The sequence below is a fragment of the Phyllostomus discolor genome, chromosome 2 (assembly GCF_004126475.2).
Source record: "Phyllostomus discolor isolate MPI-MPIP mPhyDis1 chromosome 2, mPhyDis1.pri.v3, whole genome shotgun sequence".
Classification (NCBI taxonomy): domain Eukaryota; kingdom Metazoa; phylum Chordata; class Mammalia; order Chiroptera; family Phyllostomidae; genus Phyllostomus; species Phyllostomus discolor.
This window is the reverse complement of record NC_040904.2, coordinates 205,265,382-205,290,528: the sequence shown is the minus strand read 5'-3', so window position 1 is coordinate 205,290,528 and position 25,147 is coordinate 205,265,382. Positions and strand designations below refer to the sequence as shown.

The following is a 25,147-nucleotide window of genomic DNA, read 5'->3' as shown; positions in this document are numbered from 1 at the left end:
TGTCTCTGGCTGTGCTTTAGAGAACATACTGAATGTGATGGGGGAGGGGCGGTGCAGATGGACAAGAAGCAGGAAGTCAAGTCCAGTTAGGATGCTGTCTATTCATCTAGGCTTGGACCATAGTGATAGTGGTATATGTGGTGAGAAGTAGTCAAAGGCTGAATGTATTTTGAAGGCAGAATCCACAGTATTTGTTGGCAGATTAGATATATGATGTGAGAGAAATAGAGGAATTAGGAATGCTTTCAAAATATTTGGCTCGAGGAACTAGAAGGATGGAACTACACTTTGCTAAGAAAGTGAAGTTAGTCAGAGATGCCATTGGGAGGGCGTTTGGAGTTCTCTTTTGAACTTGGTTAAGTTTGAGACGTTTATTGCACATCCAAATGAAGATAGCATTTATTCATTGAACATACTGGTCATGCACCTAATATATGCAGATACTGTTTTAGGTGCAAGACATTCAGCATAAACAAAATAGCTAAGAAACAAAAACAAACAAAAAATCCCTACCTTGTCGAAGCTGCATTCTAGTGAAGCCATGAAACTATATGAGGGCATTAAGAAAGATAGAAAAGAGAATAGTGTTGAATGTTAACTGTAATTGAGAAACAAATTTAAAAAAAGAGAGAGGGGTGGTCCATGGATCGAGCCTTGGGTACTCTAATGTGTGGATACTGAGAAGAAACATCTAGTAAGGTAAGAAAACCCAGAGGACTGGAGTGTCTGAGAAGCTAAGAAAGCACTTCGAAGAGTTTTTTAACCTATGTCAGGTGTTGTTGATAGGTCAGGTGAGATAAGGGTGAAAGGTTAAAAATTGGATTTGGCATTTTGAGGCCATTCATAATCTTTAATTGAGTGGTTTCAGTAGTGCAGAGGCAAAAGCCTTTTTGGAATGGCTCAAAGAGAAGCTGGCAGGAGAAAGGTGGGAGAAGGCTCACACAGACAGCTCTTTTAGCTCTTTTAGTTTTGCTGTAGGGGATCAGGGAAATGGTGTGGGGTATGAAGTGAAGAGAAGATTTTTTTTTTTAAAGATGTTTGGATGTTGATGGGAATGATATAGGATGTGTATATAAAGTACTCAGTAGAATTAGTGTCATTAAAATTGATTCTGGGAAAAGATGGTAAATGTAATATATTTTAATGTATTAATAATATCTTGCAGTTATATAGTAATAATTCCCTTTTCATAGATTGTTAGGAGCATTAAATTACTGAACATTTGTAACATGCTTAAAATGTGAGTGGTAGTAGTAAGTGCTTGTCATTTGATATTAAATTGGAAGCCCTAGGTAAATGCTAATTAAATGTCTGTAGTAAGTTTCTTCTAGAGCAGTTTATAAGCTTATAAAATCTACACTGTAAGCTTCTGTAAGAGAGGAATTGTATATTGTTTAACTTTGTATATCCAGCAACTCACGTTGTCAAATAATGAGTGATATAAAACTGGTAAGCACAATAGGAATAGTCCCATATTTTCCTTTTTTAAAAAGATTTTTTAAGCTAGTAAATATTCCCTTTCTAAAAGATGGATAAAGATGTAAATAATGAATAGACAGACTGTTTTCTTCTACTAAAGACTAAGTTATAAAAAGGCAGGGACAGAGTTTTATTTAGTCTGTTCTCACAGCACCAAATTCAGTGCCTTTCATAAATAGTAGCTCAATTATTATTATTTGTTGAATGAAATGATATCCATGAGTCAGTAATTTTATATTTAAACAACTTTATTTATTTCCCTATTGATCATAGGATAATGTGCAGACTCTTTAGCCTGGATTCAGGCTATCATATGGGTTTCTGTCTTCTTTTTTTCATGCCCTTTCCTTCAGTCAACATTTCTTGGATTTAACAGAAATCACATTTAAAAAATTATTTTATCTAAGTAAGTGAACAAAACTACCTTTTTATATTGCCATTGTTTCATTAAAGATGATGCTTTAATGTAAAAAAAAAGTTTGAAGGAAGTTGTTGCAAAATAAAGGACAGTTCTTCGACTTGAATAAATTAAAGTTTATGAAAATTCTCTTGCCTCATTTGATCTTAGACCAGTGGAAACTTTATCTTTAATTTGTCATTTTTGGATTGAATGATTTAAAATAGTTCAATTCGTTTCTTCACTTATCTCGCAATAAAATTATATCACACAAAACATATGTATAAATGTTCATAGAATTACTCATAATTTCTTACTAGTCATAATAGCCAAAATATGGAAACAACCCAAAGGTCTATCTACTGATCAAAGGCTCCATAAAATATGGTATATCCATAAAATGAAATATTATTCAGTTATAAAAGGAAATGAAGTAATGGTACCTGCTACAACATGAGTGAACCTTGAAAACGTGCACAGTGAAGAAGCCAGTCACAAACCCCCGCATATTATTTGATTCTCTTTATATAAAATGTCCAGAATGGGCAAATATGGAGAGACAGAAAGTAGATTAGTGGCTTCTTAGCATTGGGAGGGTTGGAAGAGTTGGGAGGTGGTAACTCAGGGTCACATGGTTTCTGTTTGAGGTGATGAAATGCCCTAGCAGGTTGCACAACTCTGTAAATATACTAAACACTATTGAATTGTATACACATGTAGACAAATACCAGCCCTTAAGGCCCAGTCAAAGTGCTGCCTTTTCCATAAAACCCTTCTCTATCACCTTGCCTGAGATGATTAACTCTCGTGAACCCTTAAACCATTTTACCCTTAGTACTTAACCCTTAGTACTTACCCTTAGTATTAATATTGATGTACTCCTTAGTGTATAAATATTGATATACTCCTTATATATTCATTTCTCCCCTGTTTAACAGATTGTGCCTCTCGCTCTTGAAGAGAAGGTACCATTTCATTAAACCAAAACCTTATTTTGTGTTCCTGTTCATGGCAGGCACCATTTCTGGTATGGGGATACAACAATGAATACAACAGGAAAAAGTCCCAGCCCTTGAGAAGCTTCTAGTCTAGGAGGAGAATTAGTCAATAAAACAAATGCGATGTGTCAGGTGGTGGTAAGTGTCCTGGAGAGAAGTAAAGCAGAATGAATATGAGAAAAGAGACCTAAAGGAAGGGAGGAAAGAAGCTATGTAGACATACGGGGGAACAGCCCTCTTTTGCATTCTCCACAGTATCTAGCATTGTGTCTGTACAAAGAAGGCATTTGATAAATACCTTTTAAATTTCCTTTGTAAGCCTAGGGTCTAAGAGTGGGGCAGTTACTTCATTTAACTTAGATGCTAATGTATATCTTAAACTCATAAATCAGAAAAATGATTTTCAATGAACAGATTATTTTTAATATTTAAACCTCAGTGTGTTAATTATTACAGAGTTAATGCTATCACATGTAGAGTCTCTTAATTTTCAGTAACCAAATCTATAGTTATACCTACATATTTACTCATTCTTTCCTTCTACTGCATGATTTCTGTGGGAGAGATAATGCTTCCTCTAATTCCAAACTAATCTCTTTATACCCCATTTTAAAAACTTTGCTCATATTTGTTCCAGCTTCTTTTGGGTATAATACAAGCTGTATATACCATATTTAAGATGGACAACAAATTTTGAGATATGTACCATATATGGTATATGCTGTGGAACACATTTTAATTATTCTTTCACCTTTTCTTTAGTCTTTTTGCAGGTTGATTGCAATAAACATTTAAACATGCTTAAGTCCAAGCTCTATTTAAAGGAAACAAAAACCAACAGAGGAGGAAAACCTACCCTTGACTGTATTCCTCTCCTGCAACTATGTTACTTAGTTCTTACATAGCCAAGTTTCATGAACAAATTTCATGTCTGATACAGGCCTATTTCATTTCTTTATCACCTCTTCGCCCTTGAACTCACTCCACACTAGTGTCATTCCACATGGTACCTACTCCACTGAAACTGTTTTCATCCAAAGGGTACTTTTAAACTTTTCATTCCTTGACTTTCTACTGTGTTTGACACATTTGACCACACCTTCCTTTCTTCCTTTTGCTCTGGTCAGAGGGCCCTTCTACGTTTGTTTTTCTGTCTGGGCTATTAGTGTTCTTCCTTGACTTCTCTTTTTCTGTTCCCTTAAATGCCTCTGAGGTCTTTGATCTCAACCTTCCTAGTTTTACAGCATTCCTAGTCGGTTACCGTCTATATGCCCAGAATTCACATCCACTATATTTTCCTGATCCTCACATATGTATCCACTATATGTAGATCCCCTGCTATTTGAATGTAAAACAGTTCATCTTTTCTCTTACCTTTCTCTCAAAAACAAACAAAAATCCCAAACGGAGTTTTTCTGTGCTTCTCATTTTATAAATAATGTCCCCATTTGCCCAGTTGCTCAAAACAATTTACAGATTACTTTGTTCATTATACATTTATTTATTCAACAAATATTTGAGTCTCTATTGTATGCCAATCATTTTGCTAATTTCTGTGGGTAAAATGGTAGTCACCAGATAATTTCTCTGTCCCTAGGGAGTTTACAGTATAGAGAGGGATTTATTCTGAAATTAAAAAAATCACAAAAATATCCCCATTGCCACTTTAGCCCACACCACCACCCACTGTGCCTAGACTACTTGAGTAGTTTACAAATCGTTGTCCCCCCTTGCCCTTCACTAATTTATTCTTTACACAGCAACTGGAGTGGTCTTTTAAAATTGCATATATCACCATGTCCTTAATTCTTTAAAATCCTTCAGTGACATTTCCTACCCCTTAAAGTTCAAAAAGCCATTTGAGCTGAACATTGAAGCATGAGATGGATCTTAAAAAACAGAGAATGGAGGGGAGGGAATTTCAGGCAGAGGGAAGAAAATTCCAGACAAAGAAAATAATATGAGGGAAGGCACAGTATTCTGATACTCATGAGGGGGCTGGTATGACTTAATCATATGATTCATGAAAGATAGGGGGTGTGGCTTAGTGTTCTTTTGGTTTAGTATTCCAGATGATGGTTGCCTGACTCAAACAGGATTAAACAGAGAGAGTTGATTGGCAAGTGTAATTGAACAATCCAAGAGAAACTGGCTTCAGACATGGATTAATGCTAGGACCAGAAGACCATTTCTAGGGCCAAATTTCTCTCTTTGCAGCCCCAAACTTCACTTATACTGGGTTGGCTTTTCAGACAGGCCGTCCTCTGGATGGCCCAATTTCTGAACCAGTCACTGTGCACCTCTGACGGTCCAAGCTGGAACTGTGTGCCTCACGGGTGGAATCAGCTCAGCTGGACTGAAGTAACTAACGAAGAATGAGTATGAAGTCAGTGGACATGTCCTAAAACAACAGATGCCTGTTACATAAGAATTCAGATCAAAAAGTGGGATCAAGTCTGAGTAACTTTGGCCCCCGTTTGAGGAAATATAACACTGGCAGCTGAGTGAATAGTGAAGGAAAGAGATGATGTGGTAGTGTGGAGGCTTTATCAACAGTTTCAGATAACACAGGCTTGAATTAGGGAAAAGGTTATAAGGAAGAAGATGCAAGAGACTGATTGTAGAGGTGCAGCGGACAGTTGAGGTGACTGTCTGGACAAGGCAGTCCCATAGAGAAGGGTGTGAGGGAGGGAGTAGAATGTAAGATTCTCATGCTTTGTGTTTCTTCGACAGTTGTCCGTGAACTAAGAGCGCACAGGAATAGGCCATATTTAGATGAGGAAATGAATATGTTTATTTTAGGTCATTGATGAATGTGAGATACTGCTAAGATACCAACAAGGGAAATGGAGAAAATAGGAGTTCAAGTTTGGGGATTAGAGACATTAGAGATGTGGATATGATATTCCACATGTAAGTAAAACCACATGGTGTTTGTCTTTCTGTGACCAACTTGTTTCACTTAGTGTAGTAATCTCCAGGTTCATCCACGAGGCAGAAGGTATGAGTTCCTTCTTTAATGAGATTCCTGAGTCTGTGTCCTAGTATGAAAAGTGAGGTACTAAAAAAGCCCTCTTACACCATTGGTTATTTCAAAAAGGCAAGCCTCAAAAATTGCACATTTTAAATGTATGTTAATTTGACAGCCTTGATGTAGGGTGAAATTCCAGATCTGAATTCTCCTGCTCACTTCTTTATCCCATTTATTCCTTAGATGATCTCATCTAGGCACATACTTGAGTTCCTCAGGATTTCGTAAGGTCCATCTCCTGCCCTGACCTCTGTCTTGAGTTCCAGACCCTCACAGCCAGGATGTTTACTCAGATTTGAAATGAGCCTCTTAGGCGAGGCCTTGCCCCCTTTCCCTCATCTCTCATGGTTTTCCTAAATAATAATAAATAGAAACATTTACCTCGTTCTGCAAAAAACCTAGGAGCCATCTTTCCTTCATTTCTTTTTTCCTCACAACCCCATGTCTGGTCCTTCAGCAATTATTACGGCTTTTCCTTCAAAATAACTTCCATACCTGTTCAAATGTCACCCTTCCACTGCTGTCATACTATCCAAGTCACCAACATTTCTTGCAGGGTTACTGCAATAGCCTCCTAAGTTCTTTACTATCCTTTTTATACCTGCCTTCCCAGTCTGTGCCATGTGGAAGTCAGGTGATTATTTTAAAAACCCTCATTAGATCACGTCATTCCTATGCTCAGAATTCTCCAGTAGCTTCCAGGGAGTGTGCATTTTCTGCTTCTTGGCCCAGAACCGTATTGCCTCAGGCCACAACAGGGCCCAGTCCTTCGGTGCCCATCCTCAGAGAGGCATTTTCTGACCATCTTATATAAAGGAATTGCTCCTGCGCCTTCCCCACATCTACTTTTCACCGTCTATCTCTGTGCCCTGTTTTTTCTTTATGGCATTTACCACTTCCTGAATTTATATAATTATTGATTTCTTCCTTCATTAAATTACACAGGAGAGAGATTGATTCATTATTGGTTCCTCAGCCCTATAACAGTGGTTTTCAGTGGTTGGTCCAAGGGCACTTACAGGTTCCTGAGGCTCCAGGTATCTGTGAAGTCAGAACTATTTGTATAATAACACTAAGACATTATTTGATTTTATAACTGCCATTCTCTTACATGTGTATGGTCTTGTCTTCCAGAAGCTACATGATAAATGATCACATTATTGCTATGATGGCTAATGGAATGTGTGCTGGTTTATTTCTGTTTTAAAATTTTTCCAACTTTAATTTCTCACATACATGCTGATAAATATTGCCTGTAAGACAAAGCTCTTGGGCGTTAGTAACTTTTAAGGATAAAGGGTCCTAGACTAACAAGTTTGAGAATTGCTGCCCTAGAACACCTGGCACATGATAGGTATTCGAAAGTACTTGTGGATTGAATGTATAAGTGAATACTGTTCTGATTTTTAAGTATATTTTATTGATTATACCATAATGTCCCATTTTTTATACCCTTTATCCCCTTCTGCCCTATACCCCCTCCTCTCCAGCATTTCCCTCCACCCCCCAGTTTGCATCCATGGGTTGTCCATGTAAATTCGTTGGCTTCTTCATTTCCTATACTATTCTTAACCTTCCACTGTATATTTCGTACCTACCAATTATGTTTCTTATTCCCGGCACCTTTCCCCCCATTCTCGCTCCTCCCGTTCCCTGCTGATAACACTCCATTTTACCTCCATTTCTGTGATTCTGTTCCTGTTCTAGTTGTTTGCTTAGTTTGTTTTTGTTTAAGGTTCAGTTGTTTATAGCTGTGAGTTCACTGTCATTTTACTGTTCCTAGTTGTGATCTTTTTCTTAGATAAGTTCCTCTGACATTTCATATAATAAGGGCTTGATGATGATGAACTCCTTTAACTTGACCTTATCTGAGAAGCACTTTATCTGCCCTTCCATTCCAAATGATAGCTTTGCTGGATAGAATAATCTTGGATGGAGGTTCTTGCTTTCCATGGCTTGGAATACTTCTTTCCAGCCCGTTCTTGACTATAAGGATTCTTTTGAGAAATCAGCTGATTGCCTTATGTGAACTCCTTTGTACGTAACTCCTTTTCTCTTGCTGCTTTAGAGATCCTCTCCTTCTCTTTAATCTTGGGTAATTTAATTATGATGTGCCTTGGTGTGTTCCTCTTTGGATCCAACTTCTTTGAGACTCTCTGGACTTGTATGTTTATTTCCTTTGCCAGACTGGGGAAGATTTCTTTCATTATTTTTTCAAATAAGTTTTTAATTTCTTGTTCTTCCTCTTCTCCTTCTGGCATCCCTTTGATTCAGATTTTGGAATATTTAAAGTTGTCCCAGAGGTTCCTAAGCCTCTTCTCACTTTTTTTTTAATTCTTTTTTCTTGATTCTGTTCCTGTTGAATGTTTACTTCTTCCTCTGCTCCAAACCATTGATTTGAGTCCTGGTTTCCTTCTTGTCACAGTTGGTTCCCTGTAGATTTTACCTTATTTCACTTTGTAGAGCCTTCATTCCTTCATTTTGTGTCTATACTCAATCATTTCTGTGAGCATCCTGATTACCAGTGTTTTGATCTCTGTATGTGATAGGTTGCTTATCTCATTGTTGCTTAGTTCATTTTCTGGAGTTTGATCTGTTCTTTCATTTGGGACATATTTCTTTGTCTTGGTACACCTGTTACATTATAAGGGACAGAGGCTTACGTATTTGCCAGGGCAGGGTAACCTACCTCATTGCTTTTAGCACTCTCTGTGGGGGAGGTGCCAGGGAGGGAACACTGCCACTTGCTCAGCTTTTGCCCCACTTTTAGTAACTTCCCCCACTACACACAAGCAAATTGAGCCCTTCTGGGTGCTGATTCCTGGGGGAGTGGGCTTGTGTACGTTCTAGGGCCCCATGGGCCCCTCTGGCAGACTCTTCTGTGAGACTGGCCATTTCTCCCACCACTGCAACACCCACAGAATTTTACAGCCATAGGTTTTTGAAACTTTCTTCTCCTGAGCTGGAACCCTGGGTTGTGCAGTCTCTCTCGCTCTCTAGCTGTCCCTCCTGATTTAACTGCACGCCACTGTGGGACCACCTGGTCCTCCAGCTGCAGCCTTGCCTCCTCCGCCCTGGCTGCCCGTCTCTGTCCCTGCTGTCAGTCTGGATGAATGTTTCTTCTTTAACTCTTTCATTGTCGGACTTCCATACAGTTCGATTTTCTGGAAGTTCTGCTTGTTTTTTTGTTTTTAAATTGGTCCTTCTTTTGCTTGTGAGAGAAAGTGAAGTATATCTATCTATGCCTCCATCTTGGCTGGAAGTCCCTCTCTCTGATTTTGTTGGTGGAGTTTTATGTTGGCTTTCTTGCATAAATTACACCCATAACCTGTTTTGGCCTATCATTTTCTTTAAAACCTGAAACACCCTTGTAAAGTAAACTTGAGTACAGAATTTCTTTAGTATGTTTTTTATTCTGATCAATTATAACTGTCTTATCCACAGTTCATTAGAAACACTTCTTGGTGATTCACCTTTTATCAAGCCTTTGTGAAATATTCAGTGTAGTTTTCAATAAAACAGGTTTCTTTTTACACATTTAATCAGTATATATAAAATTTAATTATATGGTTACAATAAAAAGTTCAGCTGGCATAAACAGGTTTAATACGTTGACTCTTGACAAAGTTCACTAATTGGAACAGGAATCAGATGTACTAGAAAACAATAGCCTGCTTTTCTTAAACTATAATTAACCATGGCTATCAGTCAATATGTTAACAAAGGATATAGAAGGATTATGTAGTTTCTGTATGGCAATAGCAAAAATAATTCTAGTAATATTAAAGATGTAACTACAGGTTTTTAAATTTTGACTTTTCAAAATTAATTCTTACATAATTTTATTTGGTTTGGATTATTTATTTGTTTTAATAGATATTAGGGTTTCCAAGAGATGAAAGAAAAATTCTGTTTTATAAATGGGATTCTATTGGCTAGTTATTTTTGCCATCTTTATTTAATCCCAGCTCTATCTCCATAGTAGTAACAATAATAACAAATTAAATATCTTAATGATGCTTGTGGAATTTTTTATTTGTTTGTTTGTTTGTTTTTAGTTTGCTCTTTTAAGTAATAAGGGCCAGCAGGAATTAGAAGGCTATAAATAGGGCGACTTAATATTAAATTACTGTGCTGTAGAATATGTGTACTGGAGAATGTGCTGGCCAATCCTTATATTGGTATTGACATATAGTGGGTGGTCATATTCTAATTTTGGTGTTAAAATATGTTCTTTATTATAGTGTTTAGTGTAACTTTTTTTTGTAATGAGTTATAACTTTGGGTGATATAATGGGAATAGAAAGAAAAGAGTGAATTAAAAGGAAATACTAAAATGATTTGGTGACATATATGGGAGGTCTCAGGAAAGGAGGAGAAAATAATCATTCCAAGTGTGAGATCCCAGAGAGGAGACATAAAATCAGGAGGGGCTAGTTTAGGGGGTTTAGTATGAAAAGCTTTTTTTTTTCTTTTTTTAAATTGTCTTTCAAGTACAGTTTTCTGCCTTTTCCCCTCACCGCCTCCCTCCCCCATTTCTACCCCCACCCCTTGTTGTTGTCTATATGTCCTTTATAATTGTTTCTGTAAACCCTTCACCCTTTTCCCTCTTTATCCCCTGCCCTCTCCCTTCTGATCACTGTGAAAAGCTTGTTTTTAGGCATTTCAAAATTAGGGTAACAACAGGATTCCAGGTATAATTGATTAACAACGCTGAAGCTAGGAAGGGAAATTAGGTTGGATGTGTATATGAAATTGGAAGTAACCGTTTGTGAGGTGATAATTAAAGATAGGAAAATTCTGAGAACACAGTAAAACAGTGCTATACACCTTCTGGGTCAATTGACTAAAATGAAAAGATCTGGCAGTACAAAGTACTGATGAGGATATTGAACAGCTAGAAGTGTTTTTTCTTTTGTTTTTTTGTTCTTTTTAAAATTCTTTCTTTTGGTCTTTTTTTTTCCTCACTAGAACTTTCATACACTGCTATGAGAAGTGTGAACAAGTTCACTTTGGGAAACTATGTTGAGTATTTACATTAACAATAACCTAGTGTGGAGTTTCCTCAAGAAGTTAAAAATGCTACTGCCTTTTCACCCAGCAGTCCCGCTGCTAGGAATATATTCTAAGAAACACAACAACACTAATTAGAAAAAATATATGCATCCCTGTGTTTACTGTAGTTTTAGATCTGGAAATAGCTAAGATCTGGAAACAGCCCAAGTGCCCATCAGTAGATGAGTAGATAAAAAAATTTGAGATACATTTACATAATGAATACTACTCAGCCAGAAAAAAAGGGAGGAATCTTATGCTTTGCAACAGCATGGATGGACCTGGAGATTATTATGCTAAGTGAGAAAGTCAGGCAGAGAAAGGCAAATACTATGTGATCTCACTTATAAGTGGAATCTAATGAACAGATTAAACTGATGAACAAAATAGAAACAGAGGCATAGATAACATGGAGCAGACTGACAGCTGTCAGAGGGGAGGGGATTGAGGGACCAGATGAAAGAAGGTAAAGCGAAGGGATTAACCAAAAAACATACATATGTAACACATAGACACAGACAACAGTGTAGTGATAGCCAGAGGGAAAGGGGCCCTGAAGGGTAGGTGAAGGTGGGCAAAGAGAGGGAAAGAGACTTTGCTTTGGGCAATGATGGCTACACGATGCAGTATGCAGGTGATGTTTTATTGACTTGTACAATTGAAAGATGTATGGTTTTGTGAACCAGTGTCACCACAATAAATTCAATTTTTCAAAAAACTATCAAAGTCATAAAAGGCAAACTATACTAAATTGGAGAAGGCTAAGGCGACATGACAACTAAAGGGATATGTGATCCTAGGTTGGATCCTGGACCAGAAAAGGGACATTAGTGGGATGTCCCATAAGGGGGAAATTAAGTGTTCCCCTTAAGATCAGGAACAAGACAGGGATGCCCACTTTGACCACTCTCATTCAACAGAGTACTAGAAGTCCTAGCCATAGCAATCAGAGAAGAAAAAGACATAAAAGGCATCCAAAGTGGAAAGGAAGAAGTAAAACTGTCTTTCATTGCAGATGACAGGATGCTGTACATAGAGAACCCAAAAGATTCCACCAAGAAACTACTAGAACTGATCAATGAATTCAGCAAAGTAGCAGGATATAAAATTAATATCCAGAAGTCATTTTAATTTTAATATGCCAATAATGAACTAACAGAAAGGGAAATTAAGAAAACAATCCTGTTCACTATTGCTTCATAAAGAATAAAATACCTAGGAATAAACCTAACCAAGGATATAAAAGACCTCTACTTGAAAGATTATAGACACTGGAGAAAGAAATTGAACAAGATACAAGTAAGTGGAAACACATACAGTGTTCATGGATAGGCAGAATTAGCATCATTTAAATGTCCACACTCCCCAAAGCAATCTATAAATTCAACACAATTCCTCAAGATTCTGATAACGTATTCACAGAACTAGAACAAATATTTTAAAAAATTATATGGAAGCACAAAAGGCCCCACATGGCAACAGTGATCCTGAGAAAGAAGAACAAAGTTGGAGGAATTTGTTCTACCTAATATCAAACTATACTATAAGGCTATAGCAATCAAATCAGCATGGCATTGGCATTAAAAACAGGCACATAGATCACTGGAACAGAATAGAGAGCCCAGAAATAAACCCACACCTTTATAGTCAATTAATATTTGACAGAAGAAGCAAGCACATATAATGGGCTGAAGAAAGTTTATTCAATAAATGATGTTGGGAAAATTGGACAGAATATGTTCAAAAAAATGAACATATTACAAACCACCTTATTATATCACACACAAGAATAAATTCAAAATGGATTACAGAGTTAAATGTTAGACCCCCCAAACCATAAAAATCTTACAAGAAAACATAGGCAGTAAAATTTCAGACATTGCTCTTAACAATATTTTTAGTGATATATCTCCTAAGGCAAGGGAAACAAAAGAAAAAATAAACAAATGAGACGATATCAAACTGAAAGTTTTTGCACAGCAAAGGAAACCATCAACAAAATAAAGATAACCCATAGAATAGGAGAACATATTTGCCAATACATCCGATAAGGGTTAATATCCAAAATTTATAAAGAACTTACAAAACTCAACACCAAAAAAAAATCCAATAAAAAAATGGGCAGAGGACCTGAATAGACATTTCACCAAGGAGGACATAGAGATGGCCAATAGACATATGAAAAGATGTTCAACGTCACTGATCATCAGAGAAATACAAACTAAAGCCACAATGAGATATCACCTCATACCTGTCAGAATGACTCATCAATAAATCAATAAATGAGTACTAGCAGGGATGTCGAGAAAGGGGAACCCTTTTGCACTGTAGGTGGGAATGTAGATTGGTGAACCACTCTAGAAAGCAGTATGAATATACCTCAAAAAAAGAATGAATGGAACTGCCTTGTGACCCAGTGATCCCACTTCTGGGAATTTATCTGTATAAACCCAACACACTCTTTGAAAGAACATAAGCATCCCAATGTTCATTGCAGCATTATTTACAGTTGCCAAGATACGGGGTCATCCCAAGTGTCCATAGTAGATGAGTGGAGGAAACAACTATGGGACACTCACACAATGGAATACTACTCAGCTATAAAAAAGGAAGAAAATGTTATGATTTGCCACAGCATGGGTGGACCTGGAGAATCTTATGCTAAGTGAAATAAGCCAGTCAGAGAAAAACAAATACCACATGTTTTCACTGATATGTGGAATCTAATGAAGAAACTGAACTAACAAGCAAAACAGACACAGACTCATAGACAGCAGGATGACAGCTATGGAGAGGGATGAGTTTAGGGAGAGAGAGATCAAGCAAAGAGGTAAAAGGACTCACGGACATGGGCAACACTGTCGTGCTTGCAGGGGAGGGGGCACAGGTATAAGGAGACTAAGTGGCAATGGAAAAAATACAATAAAAAATTCTCTTAGTAGAAAAAATTTCAATTTCCTGGAAGACTGCAAAACACACCTGGAATAGTTCTTTGCTCAGGAAGATAAAAGGCAATTATGAAGTTGCCTGAAAGATGGCAGAAGGTAGTGGAACAAAATGGTGGATATGTTTTTCAGTAAAGTTATTGGTGAAAATGAAAAACATGTCTTTAATTTTTATTTAAAAACCAAATAACTTTTTGGCCATTAACATTTGGGGAAACTGGGTAAAGGGTATGGGAATTCTTCATAGTATTGTTACAACTTATGATTGAAATTATTTGGAAAAAACACAACAACAATTCAGCCATTTCCCTCCTAAGTATATACATACTCAATAGAAATTTGTGAACATGTGTTAATGCATGCAACACTCATTAATGAGAACATTAATGAGAACTAATGAGAACATTCATAGCAGTATTATTTGTAGTAGCCCCAAACTAGAAACAGCTCAGATGCCTATTAACAGTAAAATGGGTAAATAAATCGTGGAATCTGTATGAGAGGAACTATACACAATGACATGGATACATCCAGCAAACATGTTTAATGAAACAAATCAGAAACAAAAAATGACTTCATGAAATAATTTAATTAATGTTATAATGCTATAATTCACCTTTTATGACCTTGAATTTTTTCTTTCTACTTTTTTTTTGCAGTGTTATTTAGTTACATTGAGAAGAAAACTGACAACCTTTAGATAATTGTGTGTAATTTAGGTCATAGGTCAGAAAAAATCAGTATAATTTTCAGCATTTAAGAATACTTTTCAAAAAAATATTTTTTAGACTCTCTGCCTACCGAAAACTATTATACAGGGTAGGGAAAAAGTAGGTTTACAATTGCAATACAAGTAATAATACAATAATTAATAAGTAATAATACAAGAATAAACTGTTTCATGTACTCACACCTGTACACCATTTTTGCCCCACCTTGTATACAGCTCTGTAAAACATTTGCCTTTTATAAATGATGAACAGATTTTATTTCACCCCATGTAAGTCTCCTAAAGTCCCCAAATAGATGTCCTACCTGATTTTGTCTGTCCTTTTGGGGTCACAGTGCAGCACTGTCTAAAAATAGACAGAGATTAGTAGGAAGCCTAGGTTACAAATACTTTTATGTGATTTTTGAAATGAGGGTGGCATAAATTACATATACTCGTAATCGTGTAATTCAGTTCTAGAAAATTACCTGATATTTCTGTTGAAGATCATTTTACACTGCTATCAAAATGTGAAATGCTGTGATAGTAAAAGACCCATATCAAACATCATCTTTCTGAAATCTTATGGTTTTTCTGACAGATTTGATTCCTCTTTGCTTTCTTAATGTCTTGAACTTTAGTAATACAGCTTAATAAGTAATATAATATTTTACACCTTATTTTCATTAAACTCGAGAGGCGTTATGATGGAATTACCTGTTTTTTTTTTTGTATCTCAAGAAAATGCCCACGTGATTTAAAGAATGAATGAATGAAAGGGCTTCAGATATAGTTTTCTACATTTTATTAGTAATTTTCTACATTTTGTTATAGTACTTTACTCTTAAAAAAATCATCAAAGTGGTATGAACCATACCAGCAGTGGACTGTAAAGATAGTAGGAGCTAATACAGGCCTAAGTGTGGCTTCTTACATAAATAAGATGATATAGTTCACACAATTAGTTTATTAAGTACACTTCTGTTGTTTTTTCCTCCACTCAGAATATTTTTTCCATGTAATTATATAAAGTCTGTATGGTCAAGAAATATTTCTTATTGTTAGATGTATAAACACATGCAATTGGAGTTTGTGGTCCATGACAGGTCCAGACCCTCTTGTTTGAAATTTAAGCAATGTTCTCTCTCTCAATCATTGAAAATGACATATTAGTGGCTCTCTTAATTGGATATTTTTCATTCTTCCACCATTTGCTCTTTTGCTTTAGAAAGCTCATATAAACCTCCTGTTGGCCCTTATCATCCAAATGTCTGTCTTCCCCCTTTCTTTTGCTTCCATGCCTGGCAAATTATAGGCACTTAAGTATTTATTTAAATGAATCAATACATGGATGAAACTATTTAAGTGGTACTGCCATGGTGGAAAGGTGGAAAATAATATTGATGTGGGGAAGAACTTCCAAACCTGTTTAATTCGGTGTGTCATGCCCAATCCATCTACTTTTGTTTTGTCTTGTTTTGTGTCACAGTCCTGCCACTGAAAACCTCTGAGAAACTTGAATTATATCTAGACTAAAATTAGCATTATTAGAAAAAGAGAATTTTCTGGTAGGAATATCAGAAAAGCAGTACGTGCAGCTCTGTCATTTGCTTTTGTACATATGTTGAACAGATTTTATTTAGTTCCATTTTAATACTCTAAAGCCTAGAAGTAGATTTTAAACATGATTTTTGGCCTATCCTTATAATGTCACATGCAATGGTTTCTAAAAATACACACGGAATAGTAAAAGTCCTAGATTTCAAGTACCTGTATGTGATTTGGGGATTAAGAAGGTATAAATTACATAGCCTTGTACTAGTGTAAGTCAACCTCAGAAGTTAAAAGATACTTCAAATAAAGACTAATTTAAACTGCTGTTACTAAGTGCTGTAATAGATACTGACAGACTCAGATTAGTTATATATTTGTAAAACTTTAGAGATCTTCCTCAATATAATTGTCTTGCTTTTATATGTGCTTTAACAATAGGGGCTTCAATAATACAATGTATTAATTACTATGATAATAAATTTACACATCTATTCTTATTAAACTTAGAGGCTCTGAGAACTAGAATTCTAAATTCATTTTTTATGTCCTATATAGATGCCAAAGTGTTGGTTATATAAATGAAAGAATGTACCTCAGAATATGTGACTCTGAATTTTATTAGATCACTAATAATTAAGTCTCAGATATCTCTGAAAAGATTAAAAGTTAATGTGAATCTAAATGGATCTCTTTACCAAATGAGAAATGGTGAGATAATACTTCATGTTCATTAAGTTTCACTTCTTATCTTTCTTTCTCTAAGTATAGAACAAGTTCTATATATAGTTTATATAGCATCCATAAAGACAAAATAGACTAAAAAGACATTCATAGACATTTCTTATTTTTAACTATGAAATCAAGTGTATATGTAAGGCATTTGAGGCCCATTACTGGTTTATAATTTACTAGTAATTAAATCAAATGGACCATTTTGTGTTACTGAAAATTGCATCAGACTTAGAACTTTTAAGTTTCAGTTTGATTGTTCCTTCCTCCTTCTTCCTCTCCCTTTTCCTGGCCCTTTTCCCATCCAGCCTCCCAATCCCATCTCTTTGTCCATTCTTGCTCCTCTGTCTCATCAGTCTTTGTTCTCTGTTTCATATACTCTTGCTTCTCTTTTTGAATAGAGATTAGAATGTGATATGAGTTAACTTTTAAAACAATCACTTGGACTGGGTAGAAAAGGGGTATCAGGCAAAGGGCAGACATAGGAACAGCACTTAGGAGGCTACTATACTTACCTTGAGGAGAGATAATGGTGGTATGGATAAGAACGGTAATAGTGAAAATGATAGGAACACTTGGAACCTGGATAGAAATTTAAAAGGTAATATAGCAAAGGAAGTGGGCTTACTAAATCTGGAATCTAGAGTGGAAGTGTAGGCTGAAAATATGAATTTGGGAGTCACCAGCACATAGATGGTATTCCCATGACTAGATAAAGAAAAGAAGGAACGGCCTTCACTTTGAATGAACAGAAGGAATGCTAAACAGAAGGCTACAAAGAAGGCTAGAGAGAGAGAGAAGTAAAAAATGTGGAAGGGTGGAATGATGTTTGGATAGAAGCAAAGAATAGATGTATGTATTTCTAGAAGGACAGATGGATAGAATGACTGATGGAAGGGAGGGAGGAAGGGAAGGCGGATAAATGGGACAAACAGCAATGTCATATGGGGGAGAGGAGCATAACCAGTTATGGCCAATGAATTGTGTAAGGAAGTGCGTGGCTGAGACAGTGTAAGGTCTCTGTATACTTCCGGTTTTTCCCCTGCTCTCAAGGAGCCCCTTTGTTCAAATTACAGAGCCCCAAGATCAAAACAGCTGGAATGGTAAAGTTACCACTTGGAGAATAACTGCCTAGAGCTGCTGTGAACTCAGCATGAGCAAGATAAAAACTTTTGTTTTGTCACGCTACTTATTTGGATGTGTGTTAACCAACATAAGCATATTCTGTTCTGACCAATCAGGTGACACTTTGGCCTGAGTAGCTTCAAGGATGGGACTCATTATTAACTAAGATTGGGAGAGGCAAGAGAAGGTTTAAGGGGACTTTCAAAGGGAGGTGTTAAATGGGCAGAATAGGCAGTAGGGCATCCAAAAAAAAATCCTTCTATGACCACTCTGTAAAATTATCCTCTCGTCCAATATCCCTCTACCCTATTTTAGTTTCCTCCATAGAAATTTTCACGACTGAAATACACTAGTGGTTCAAGAGCTTAGCATCTGGAACCAGCAGATTGAATGGGTTTAAAATTCTGGCTCTGCTACTTTTCTCTTTGTGAGTCCTTGGGAAAATTACTTAACCTTTCTATGCCTCAACTTTCTCATTTGTAAGTGAGGGAAATACTTGTATCAAAGGGTTGTTATGTTTATGCATGTAGTATGCTTAGAGCAGTGTACAATATACACTTTCTAAAGGTTTGCAGCTGTTGCCATCATGGCTGTCATCATCATCATCAAACGTGCAAACTTCATGACTACAGGCACTTAATTTTATTCTCACATTTACCGTAGGGACCACAACAATGTCAGTAGAATCTCAATAGATTTTTGATGGATGGGATAGGTTGCATTATGTGACTCTCATTTTTTTCAGTGGTGTCAGTATGGGAAAGATTTTGACCTTTGGCCTGTGTGACTGACATGTGCTAAGTCATAGATATAAGAAAAGAATAAAAGAATTTTTCAGCATTACTGATGTCTTTTTTTTTCACGGGTGAAAATTGAAATTTTATTAAATTATTTTTCCAGCTTTATTGAGTTATAATTGACATATGACTAGTCTTTTTCTGAAGGAAAAATTTTCAAATAGGACTATTAGATTACAGAAAAGCATTACACATCTATCTAGGACAGCATGCTTTTAACCACATGCTGGACAGATTTTATTTAGTTGTATGTAAATCCTTTAAAGCCTAGAAATACATCTTATATCTGATTTTGGCCTAACCTGGCAGAAGTTTCTAAAATTAGACAAGGATCGCTTCTTGGCCTTTGGGCTAAGATCAAGTGTAGTATCTGTTCTTATCAGTTTAAAATTAGACAAGAAATAATAAGAGGCCTAGATTTTAAATAGCTTTGTGTGATATTTTAGATCAGAGAGGCATAAGTTATATAAATTGTATTAGGGTAAATTGATTCCAGAAATTAAGTGATTTTAACCCTTTTAAATTATATTATTAATTTTAATAGTTTTTCTGTAATTTTTAATATATATTGATAGTATCAATACTCATGTTACCTTTAAATATCATGCTTCTGTTTCTTCTATTACTGCGCTCGCTAGGCCCACTAGTACTAGGGTGAATAGAAGTGGTGATGACAAACATCCTTTTCTTCCCAATCCCAAAAGAAATACTTTCAACATTCGCCATTAAATATGATATTTTCTATAAGTATTTGGGGGTGCTCTTTTACACATTAAGGAAGTTGTTAACTAGTCCTAGTTTGTTTGGAGTATACATATCCAAATTAAAATTTTTACTTTATTGCTTAGCTGATTTACTTTGGAAAATATCTTTAATTAGTTTAAGATTCATCATTTTAAGATTTATCACATCACTACTCGCAGTGCCACTCATGATATTTGAGTCACCAGTAATACAACCATATCAGTCTGTTTTTGTAGCTGTTGGATGTAAAAATAATTCTGTATTTAGATGTACACATCCAACTAATTGATTGGTTTCTTGTGCCAAGCCTAGGTATTTACATACAGAAGAAGTACATGTTACTTCTTTCTAAAATAGAAATGACCTTCCTCTAACTATTCTCTATGGAGAATAGTTTAATGTTTAAGATTCAATACATATTTTAAAAACAAATTCTGTATTTTGTAAAGCTCTGATGAAATTAGTGGACCTATACCATGACACATGTCCCTTTCTTATATATTAGAGCAGCATTATGTAATGTTTTAAAATTGTGCATGTAGATATACTATACTATACTATCTATGAATTTCATAATTTAAAAGAGGGCATTGCAAAATATTTGTTATAAAAAGGGACATGTGTCATGGTATAGGTCCACTAATTTCATCAGAGCTTTACAAAATACAGAATTTGTTTTTAAAATATGTATTGAATCTTAAACATTAAACTATTCTCCATAGATGAAATGTATATCACCGATACTCTGACAATTTGAATAATGATTAATTTAGATAAAAGCACTAAACATTTGTTGCAAACCAGAAAAAAAGTATATGTAAGCTTTATGCAATTTATAGAGAGACAAATTGCTATTTATAATTTTAAAATTTCTAATAAAACACTATAGACTTTGGTTAATGACTGAGATTCTCTATTTTTTCTTTATTATAGTTAATACGTGCAGAAATTTAATTTTTAAAATTTTATTCTGTTGTTTCGTACAGAGGATAAGAAAGGATATTTTACACAGGGTTTTAATTATCTTAATTTATATTCTTTAAATCAGTTCTTTAGAGTCAGCAATGAATTGTTTTGGCTTAGTGATTCAAAGTGTAGTTTTCATTATTGAGCATATGATAAGATATATTTTTATAAAGTGCAGAACCAGATGGTTTTATTCTGGTATGATACATGTTAATTCATAATGCCTTATTTTCAGCAGCAGAGGGATTATGTTGATCCTACCATTGCCTTTTTTATACTATTTTATAGACAGAACTAGGAATTCTAGTTACATAAAGCAGTTCTTGCACAGGCTGGAAAGTAGGTCATTGTGACTGGGAGTATACCAAACCACCCATTGGTTGCTATAGCAATGACCTACTTTAAGAAATGATTTCTGTTGATTCATGTTGAGATCATCTTTGGAACTGGTATAAGGAAGCTCACTGCATATACTTTTTTTCTACTAGCAGTAAACTAGTGAACTCTAGAGGTTAAAGAAATCCTTAAAATGTTTTAAATGAATAAATATATTTTCTCTCCTAGCACCTCTACAATTTATTTCGAAGTAGTACAGTTAGTGTTGTAATTAAATTAACATGAGAACTGTCTTCTCTGTAGGAAATACAATTATACAAAGGGATGTAGTGAGTTTTACTACCTCGGGCCTATTTAAAAACTAACCTGTTGCATGTATTTAATAGCATTATTGACTGAGCCTTCAAATGATTTGTTTCAAAGGAACAGTAAATATGCCAAATTGGAGATCTGAAAATATATACCTTTTAAGTGTGCCCTGCGTATTTTCAATATATAGTGTATTAAATCATCACATACAATATTGGATGCCTGTCTGATGCACATACACTTATATAAAAGTTGAAATTTGTGTGTTCTCTGGAACACGTTAAATCTGAATTCTAACAGAACTCACTTCCCAGTTGAGGGTAAAGGATGAAAGGTCAGATTTTATGTAGCATTCTTTCAGGTCACATTATTTGGCAGTAAAAAAAATCTTATCTGCCAGCAAGTTGGTACTTTGAACCTGAGATACTGGAGGTTTTATTTTATGGTATTATCAAGGAAGAATTAAATGCTTAGTTGATTCAGGGCCTTAATTGCTCTGTATCTTACCATATACGAGGTCTGTCCAGAAGGTATTCAGCCATGTAATATGAAAAATAGAGACATTTATTGAAGAAGATACAAGACACAAGAAACATTGTACATGGGACAGTGATACCTCATTCCCCTCAAAGTAGGCACCTTGGGACCTCACACAGTTTCCCCAATTGCCATCAGCCACCCTGTCATACTTTCCTGAATCTCATTGATGGTGTGAAATCTCTTCCCTTTCAAAAGTGGTTTTAGTCTTGGGAAAAGCCAGAAGTCGCAGGGCACCAAATCTGGGCTGTAGAGGGGCTGAGTCACCTGGGTGATTTGATGTTTCACCAAAAAACTCTGTACAAGACACAATGCGTGAGCAGGCACGTTGTTGTGATGAAGCTGCCAATCACCAGTTGCCCTTAGCTACTGCCTTCTCAATCATCTGAATAGTTTCTATGGAGGAATGTTCAGGCTTAACACAAAATTTGATGCAGATTTGTTGCTGTACTTGCTCAAATCAATCGTTTTGAATGTGATGGCCACACAGTACACATGTCACTCAACAGTGTCTGCTGCCCCTACTTACTAGTACAGTGAAGTCGTCATTGTTCACACATGCACATTATAGTCCGCTCTCCTTGACTGCCAGGTTACATTGATGTCACACAAACTATTCTCTTATATTAACAATGGTTCAACTTTTTCTGGACAGACCTCAGTATATTCGTATGCACATTTGCCTTGTCACTGGGAAGATTTTCATCAAAACTTTGTCCAAAGTCACATTCAGGGCAAGTTATAAGTTCAAGATGATTCTGTATAGAGTTGTATATAGACTAATTCATTGTCTTCTGTTTTCATGCCCAGATATTTGCATATAGAAACAAGTCACTTTTTAAAAATATATAAATTATTCCCAAGAAAGAATAATTATAACTTCTGCTTAATGAATATCTACCAAGTGCTAGTGATTCTACTAGGTGATTTTATGCTGTTTATAATCCTTTCAACAGTGTACATGACAACTCTACAGGTCATTTCATCCTATTTCTAAACTTACATGATGAGATTTGCTTGCCAAATGTGGAAACCAAAACACAGGTTAGGAAACTGTATAGTTAGGAATGAGACACAAACACTTTATTTGAAGTTCATCAGGAGAAGGTGGTGTGTGTGTGTGTGTGTGTGTGTGAGAGAGAGAGAGAGAGAGAGAGAGAGAGAGAGAGAGAGAGCGCTAGCTATAATATAAGGTATCGTCTGAAAATTTCTCTAGGATGAGGTACATTATGTCCTTTGACATTTCAGAGGATGGAGAAGTTACAGCTGGAAGGCTGAAAATTGGTAGGATATGAACTTGAAGAGATGGGAATTGGGAAAGGTATTTAGGCCAAGGGAAGAGCAAGGAGAAAATTCCAGGAGACTGAATGGGGAAAAAAGATGTAGTTTGATTTGGTGGGAGGGAACCAGGAGTGGTAGGAAATGAATCTGGAACCCTAAATTAGGGGCCAAGGAAAAAAATTGTTCTTTATTCTATAAGAATGAGCTTTTGAATACATTTGTACAGGAAAGTGTCCCTCAGGAATGTTTGCTATTGTGTATAAAATGGATTAGAGCAGGAAGAGACTGTAGGCAGATTTAAGGCCTTGTAGTAAATAATGCCAGCAAGAGGTAACAAGGTCTAGAATTATTGTAGCAGAATTAGAAGTGATAGGAAGGAAGGGACAAAAAAAATACCAGATAACACATATAATCATGGTTCCTATGAATCAGGCACTGTTCTAAGAGCCTCACATAATATTAATTTATTTCTCACAACAATGCTGTGTATGATATAGGTCCTGTTACTATCCCAGTTTTACAGGTGAAGAAATTAGAACATTTCAGGATCGATTAAAAGATAGTAATTTGGGTAATCTGTGCAATGGGAATACAATAAAACCATGAAATTCATGCCATTGAAGTATTTCAGTTGCTTTGAGAAGATGTTCACTATGTATTAAGCCAGGTTTATAGTACATACAGTATTTCTCCAGCTTTGGTCTACTTTGAAAAAGTATATGCTGATGATCAATTTTATACCTTTTTATGAAGTTTTTAAAAGGTATATTTCTTCTTCACCCCCCTCCCAAACTCCCATTCCCCAAGGGTAGCTATTGTTAATAGCTTGGTATAATATCCTTCTGGTTATTTTCTTATGTACATATTACATAAGCAGGTACATGCAATGTAAATTTTATCAAGATGATACATGCATGTAGTTTTAAAAGTCATGGTGCAAAAAGCCTTACAACAAAGGACAGCATCATTAAGTGTTCTCCATCCTGTTCTGTTTCTTTCCAAGTCTTTTCTATTTAAAATGTTTGAGTGCAAAGTAAGCATTATATTGTTAAAAGTACATATATTTGAGTACACTGTATACTTGCAATTCTTATGTGAAATTACAGTGATTTAAATGATACTATCTATTAAAGAAGAACACCATCAGTAACATCCGTCATAGTGATGATATAAAGTACAGCATAGGAACTATAGTCAATAATATTGTAATAATTATGTATGGTGCCAAGTCGGTGCTTAAATTGTCAGCGGATCACTTCGTAAACTATGTAATTGTCCAACCACTGTGCTGTACACCTGAAACTAATATAAAATAGTATTGAAAGTCAACTGTAATTGAAAATAAAATTTAAAAAAATAGCATCTGTGGAAGAAAACACCATACTTAAATATATTTTTATTCCTTTGTTTTATGAACTGCCAAAACAAAAATAATTCTTTGGTTGCAAAACTTTTCCTATTGTAATGCATTGCTTCAGTCCATGTCGTTTTCTACAGTGTTTTGTTGTTTCATAAGATGTTTACTGAAAAGCATTAACAATGATTATTCAACTTGTGAACAAAAAAGGGAAAAATAAAAGACCAGTGATTAATTAATTGAGGTTTACTTATTCATTTAATAAATTAATTAGGTCCTTTTTTTTCTTTTCCCATCTTACAGTCTATCATTGACCTGCTTGTACCACATAGAAATATTTCCACCTAAAGTCAAATTGCTATATACTACTAGCTCTGGTGGAGAAGATACTGAAACTAATGGTACATAAGAGATTTGACAGTTATCTCTGCCTTGAATTATCCTTCCAGGATATTTTAGTCTTGTGCTGTTTAGATGTAAGAAACTTAAAATTGCTGGTTCATGCAACTTTAATTTTTGATCTGACGACTAGTGTCTAAAAAGCCTTTTGCCAAGCAAATACATAAAGCTAGTTGTTTCCCAATAAACATTTATCACCAAACGCTATAAGCTATTTATAGTTACACATAATTTTACAAAACTCATGTGCTTTTATTGTACATTGTATAACAACAGCAGTCTTTTCCCCCAAAGTATTTGCACATTGGTAGTGGTGGGGTAGAGTGGTGATGTAGAGTGAGCATGGAGGTGTTAGGGAGGTAACTAAACCAGGACAGAAAAGGCATGTGGTGAAATGTA

The 25,147-nt window shown here is 35.6% G+C and overlaps 1 protein-coding gene and 1 pseudogene across 4 annotated transcripts in view; both read left to right on the top strand.

Moving 5' to 3' along the window:
• Window positions 1-25,147, top strand: part of CRY1 (cryptochrome circadian regulator 1) — a 58,270-nt gene that overhangs the window by 3,282 nt on the left and 29,841 nt on the right. The window lies entirely within an intron of this gene.
• On the top strand, window positions 19,151-19,263 carry LOC114514311 (annotated as a pseudogene).